Raw genomic sequence first — 6,905 nt, forward strand, 5'->3', positions numbered from 1 at the left:
TGTGTGATAACAAAGAGTAATTACAGGAAGAGGGACTGTTTTGAGGCAGCTTTAGCTCTCATCACGCTGGCGTTGTGGCACAGGTGCTCTGAAGTGAGGACAGATATGCCAGCCTTTGGTGTGGCTTCAGTCTCATTAAACCTCACTCTGGCTGACCTCCAGTCTGGTGCTGTTCAGTCTGTGCCAGGCTTGTGGCACCACAACCAGAACAGGTGAGGCTACCTGCTGCTCACTGAGACCATGAACATCAAGTCTTGGCCAAAAGATGGCTTGTGCACTTGGCACGCCGCCGTGTAAACTCCCAACCGAAATGTTCGACTACCAGCGATGGCCTTCAGTCCACATATCACAGAATCCCCTCTGTTTTTGCTAAATGTCATTCAGATTCTCAAGATGTATGTGTTAGACACGTTTCAGCAGTTGCCTCTGCAGAGGTGCTGTTCAAACACAGAGCTGACAGCGGTTGTGATGCCCTGGGGGACACTGGAGGTGCTGTTTTGGCCCTGGGTCAGAGTCTTGGTTTAGGTGTCACAGCTCTGCATGCCACACAAATGCCTCAAAACCACAGAGGGAGAAAGATGAGGCAGTGACAGTCCGTAGATGTCTCAGTCCTCACATCCCAAATAGTATGACTAATAATAATAATAATAACAACTGAGACTGTAAGGGGCTCTTTGTAAATGAACCAAATGACAAAATGTGATGCTAAGTGAAATGATTAATGCAGAGATTGAGATGAATAATGCAGCCTAAAAAGCAAGGTGTGCTGATGTGACAGAATAGATGTGAACTTGAGTTTCTCCCGCAGAGGAAACCAACCATCTATCAGCTAGACCTGGGGCAAATAGTATTTGCAAACATTACACTTCATTGTTTGGTTTTGGCCTCCTTCAGTGCCAGATGGGTGGAGTTTGCAACTTAAGGCAGTGGAAATCACAGCAGACAGTTTAGACAATTAATCAAAGTATCTAAGGTCAATTTAGTATATGAACTTTTGATTGAGAACTTATCTGATAGTGTTTGAAAAACTCAAACACCTTAAAACAAACACCAAAAATACTTGGCTGTACTGCAAGACTTAAAAACATGGTTTCTACCGTTCAGGGTGAATGCATGCTCAGATATTAACATCCAGTCACCCAGACTGTTTTGGGGTTAACACATGATCAAGAGTCGTATATTCAAACGCGTATGGACATTTTAGAATTTCCCCTTCAGCTTCAGAGTAGCTGTTTTCAGTTTGCCAAATGGGTTTTGAAAGGATTTTATAAACCCAACAGCTAAACCACAAAGGAGCACATAATCCTATGATTTAAGTTAGAACAAGCAAACTGGAAATTTTCACCTGACAACAGCGTTATCTGGGTTTTTTGGAAGCCTCTCTGTTGTATAAGCTACCTGAACGTCACAAGCAAAGAATTCTTTTAGGGTCTTAAACAAAACAAACAGCTTCTAATAACCAAGACACTCTGTTACTCTTTTATTTTCACTGACCTTAGTTTTTCTGAAGGTGACACAGCAAAACTAGGGCTGATTTCATGAAATAATTCTGGAGGGATTGAGGCCATTACACAATTCATATTAAGAAGCCTGTTGCATGTGATGGCTAATCCAGTGCGAGGCGTGAAAAACGGCCAATGAGTCATCAGTTTTTAGCTCCCCCTGTGTCCCACCAAGACCTTTACCCCCCAAAATGCAGACCTTGCATCCATTCACTTAACCCTGTAATTTCTACATCTGCTCTGTTACACTGTGTTTCTTTAAAAAAGCTCCTCTTTCAGCCTGACATTCAAGGGAATTAAGAGATATGCTTCGAATCAGACTAAATCCACACCCATGTTTGATTTCTTGTGCCACAGTCTCGATCAAGCATGAGCGAGATGCAACTAGAAGTGGTTGAGCAGAGTTTTACCAGTGTAAGTCCCCCCAATTACTGCTTTAAAGCCTCCTCCTGTCTGAATGTTTTGTAACATTGTTAGACGGATTAGGACTACAGAATAATCACGCACAAACATATAAGTAGTGTCAGGCCCTCTGTGTTGTTTTCCTCTGCTGAAAAATAGGGTTTCCTTTCTTCCAGCTCAGCACAAAGCTGGCCCTACCACAACTCATTGTGGTTTTCTCTCACAGGTGGGGTCTGCATTCAACCCTTTATCCTGTTCTGAACTTTTGACAAAGACTTTATAGCGCAGACACGTTGCCATCTATCCCGTGAACATGTGTACTCTTTTGTCAGCATTATATAGTTTGAATAATCGCCCTCTAAATTGTTTATCTAAACCGCACGCATCAAGCATTATGAAGAAGTAAAGAGTCAAAATTCAGCTGAACAGATTCAGGTGCCCTGAGACTACTCTTGTCAAGCACAATGGAAATTTCACAATACAGTATCTGGAATCACAGCCCTCAGCGTGCCCCGGAGTCTGTAAAGGCATTTTATTTGCACTCTCCAGCCGCTCCCAATACTTAAACATTAAACGCCAAGGCTAGACAGGCAAAACCACTTTGAACTGCAGTGCAGGGTGAACTCAGTGGGAGGGGAGGGAGGTGAGTGAGTGGAGAGCGGGGGGCCGGTGTGTGTGCGATACTCCACCAGGTGAGTCAGTGCTGGCCGCCATGCAACACCATTGCAATCTTAGGCAACGGTGACAGAGAAGGGAAGGGCTCAGTGGTATTGACAAGTATGTGTAGCTGTTTACTTTTAGACCTGACTACACTGAGAGTTTCTGTGGAAACACTGTAAAGAATTTACATCTAAACAAATTGCTTTGTCTGTTTTTGAGCTGCAGAATTTTTTTCATTCCTTAAGAAAAAAAGTGACTGCCGCTGGTTTGAGATAACAGGAAGTTTTTACTTCCGATTCAGACAAATTAATTTGGTAATTAAGAGCTTTAGAAGTGCTATTAGGCATTTGTTTTACCTTGGGACAGAGACAGGCTAGCTGTTTTCCCTTGTTTCATTATTTATGCTAAGATAAGTTAACTGTCTCCTGCCTCTGGCTTCATGAACAGAAAAATGAACACATATTTCTTAGAAGGATATTGAATTTTAAGAGACCGATAATGAATAGGGATGGTCAAAATTAATACAGCAGTGGCCATGATATCTTAATTTTTAGTCCAAGAATGGATCAAGTTCCAAAAACACTGGATCCTACAATTCCCATGATGCAACTCAACAGCGTCTTTTGTGAAACCCCACCTGGTAAATGCCCATGTTTCAAACTCCACATCCTGAGTTTGTAACACAGGCTTTCTGATTAAAAAGTGGAGCGTCCCTTTGAAATAAGTGGAAAAATTACCAAAAATGATGAGATTAAGTCATCATCTCTTTACTTTTGTTTCATTTCACAGACAGTACAGAAGAGCAATCTGTAACACAAAATATAGTTTCTAGATGTTGACACTCATTTATAGAATATCTGTTATCCTACTGGTAGAATTGAAGGCTGAATATAAGCTCAGATGCCTTTGTGTGTCTGTTGTTAAGTTATTAAGTACCTCTAAGAAAAAGCTTTGATTAAAACAGCACCGGTGACTCAAAGGCAAAAAGTTGTGAAACAGTCCATGTCTGACTGAAGTATCAAACTTAATCACACTGGTGTGGGAATAGCCTATCAGATATGCAAATACACTTCTTAGAGATGAGCAATCTGCTTCAACATGAACTCTTCAGCGTTTGCTTTCATTAAAGCGAGGACACTGATTCTATCTCTCTAATGAGCCCTGAGTGCTTCGAGTGTGTGCCATTTCACCCCAGGCTATGAAAATGGAGGTTATAATTCCCCTCTGACTAAAATGAGGCGTAGGAACACAACAAACAGCAGGAAAGCTTAATCACACCCCCGTTAGCAGGCTACTACACTACCCATGCCAACCACACAAACCACCTGTGTGTCTCATAGTCAATTATGATATGCTAAATGTTTCTCTGGCATTCCTCTCCTCAATCAGCTCTTTCTCATCTGTCTTGATGATATCTGTAGCACGCTGTGTCTGTCATCAAATTGACTCCCACTTTTTTATTCACTAGGTTGTTTGGTTAAATATAGATTATTAGCATATTTCACGTTACTAAACATTACTAAATGTAATTTCCTGTGCTGTGGCATTACAGTTTCGCCTTTGATTTAAACCAATTGTAAGTGGATTTGCCGCAGATATTCTAATTTATCAAAAAGAGGAAGTGCTGGCATCCTCTGAGGTGTCATAGTTTGTGTTAAATCAACGTCGACAGCAATCAGTTCCACAGCCACCTCTATCCTTCTCGCTTTGTGTGTTCATTCAAACTTTACTAATCCAGGAAATTGCTGCTACTGATCAAAGTTATTGCCTGGAAGGAACAAGGAAGCCGAACAAAAGTGACACTGCCTCATATCTTATTATGAGTTGTGGCTTTGGATGGACACAGATCTTTGTCAGCTGGATATTTGATGGCTTTTCAAAGTGAAAGTGGCAATAAATTCTGTGTCTGTGAATACTGTGGTCTGAGCAATGATCAATGCTCTTTGTGGCTAACAGAAATGACAGAGATGAGAAACCCAATCATCCAAATATTTTCCTCTGGCATTCATACAATATCTGTTGATTTATTGTGAAATGTGTGGATTAGTCACATCCTGCCACTCAAATCAAATGGTTTACTGTAAATGCACCTAGTTTGGCTGATTAATATCCAGACAAAAACAACTCAGTCTGAGCAATCTATTTCCCAGGGCTCAGTTAGGAACTGTATCAAAGTTATTGGGATGGAGATGGTTGAACATTATGTTGTGTGTTTTTGAAAAAAATAATTTTCATACAGTCCCTTATCTGTGTGTATGAAAAGTGATGTATCTGTTGAGCTTTAATCCAAACAGACGAGGAAAAAAATTGCACACTTATCCTGTCAACACACTCAACAAAATCAATTCATCTGATCAGAGGATAACGGACAGAAAGTGAATCCTGCAGCTGTAGTAATTCACACAAGAAGCAAAACGTCAAAACATGTCAAAATATGCAAACTGACAAACACTCCACTGCCTCCGAGTGGGAAACTTTGCCTCAGTGGATGTATGCCAGCGTGCATATGCGAGGGCATGTGCATATAAGACTATAGCAGTGGGAATAACAGCCCAACAAGAGTTAATGAGGCGAGTGACTGACGGAGCAGCCTGACTGTGTCAACAGAGTATGGAAGACAGTCTGGTTGGGAGCTGAGCGTCTGAGAGAGCCCAGGTGAGGAGCGAGCTGGGAGCCGGTGTTGATGGGAAGTGTCAAACGCTGCTCTGGAGGACGAGTCTGATTAGCACCCAGACTGCGCTGCACCTTGGCGATGACCCCTGCTGCTTACACCCTGACACCCTGGATAACAAAATCAACCTCAAGACATCTTCACTTGTTTTTTTGTTTTTTTTTTTAACAAGCAGAAATTCCCTTAGAAACTTCAAATGAATCATGGATGGACCAAATCCCTTTATGGCAGCTTCATAAAAAGCTGTCAAACAATCAGCCACTGGGCTCTCATACCAATTTTTATGATTTGTTTAGTCGGCAAGGTTGTGTGGGCTCTGGGTTAATTGTCTTACGTGGCAGAGACTTCTGTTTTTGTCCCCTGAGAGAAAATGTGGGGCACTGACCTGCATTAAAACTCCTTTGATGTCTGATCAGTAACAGACAGATTAAACTGACAATAAAATAAAGCTGACAGATAGACCGACCGACAGACAAATAGATAAATATAATAGGTGTGTCTATTTGCAAAATAGACCCACACCTCTTACCACATGGCTTACAATAACCCTTTAAAGGGGAAAATCAGTCTGTTTCTTCTAGGGTTGGGCAGTATGAGAATGTATTGTCATGATAAGTCTCTCAGTTTGGTAGATTAGGGCGTGTATAGGAGAACTTTGGAGGGTCAGCACTGATGTTACACATATGAGAAGTGGTTTGACTTATATTTTGCCAGTGATGCAACACACCAGAAGAATAATGGCGGAGAAGTTGGACAATACTCTGCCGAAATTATCCTAATTTGTTAATTTGGACAGTGTTATAATCTAGGAACTTGCCATCATGCTCGCTAGCTATATAGCACCAACAGTCAGCAAAAGAACGTTGAGTCATGGGGTAGCACAGAGTTGAGTGAGTCAAACCTAAGCAGACTTAAAGGAACGTTAGCATTCATTTGGAGTTGGTTGGTAGGCGACGTGATGAATATTCACTTTTGGCTTTATTTTGGTCTCCACCAACTTCTGAGGGAAATATCTGGCTCTGTAGCTGTTTAATCTTTCACTGTGTTCACCAGCTAGTCACTAACTGTGTCTTTCTGCTGTTTGGTGTGGAGCAGGGAGTGTACAGTGGATGGTAAAAGCTCTGTAGAGCTGAGTGGAACTGCAGAGTTGGGTGATAATTCTTTGTGAGTCGTTGACTACAATGACCCTTTTCACATTACATGTAGTAATTTGATCCAGTGTTAATATAAAAATATTGATTAGTGCAGTTTTAAGTTGCAGTGCATTTAGCTCTCTAGGCACTGTAATATTATGATATACATTGATATTCCAATGTATATGTTCCCACCCCTTGACATATTTGCAAATTAAAGCCGGTTACATTCTTTCACACTCCACCCGGGTTCAAACAGTCTAAAGAGCCGATTGCTTCTCCCTCTTGACGTGTCTGTGTACAGCTTGGTAAGCTGGGGCTAATCCTGTAGTGCCACTGCAAATAAAACCCCAACAGCTAAATACATTTCAACAATACAAACAAGAAAGTGGAACGTTGCTTTAGGTGTAATATGCTGTATGAAGAAGAAGGGGCTGCACAGGCATGTCCAAACATGTTCCAAACATCGTATTTCTTTGTGTTATCACAGAAGGTCAGACATTATTGTTAGTCACACAGTTGTTCTGGGTGTTAGTT

This window comes from Lates calcarifer, linkage group LG24 (assembly GCF_001640805.2).
Source record: "Lates calcarifer isolate ASB-BC8 linkage group LG24, TLL_Latcal_v3, whole genome shotgun sequence".
Classification (NCBI taxonomy): domain Eukaryota; kingdom Metazoa; phylum Chordata; class Actinopteri; family Centropomidae; genus Lates; species Lates calcarifer.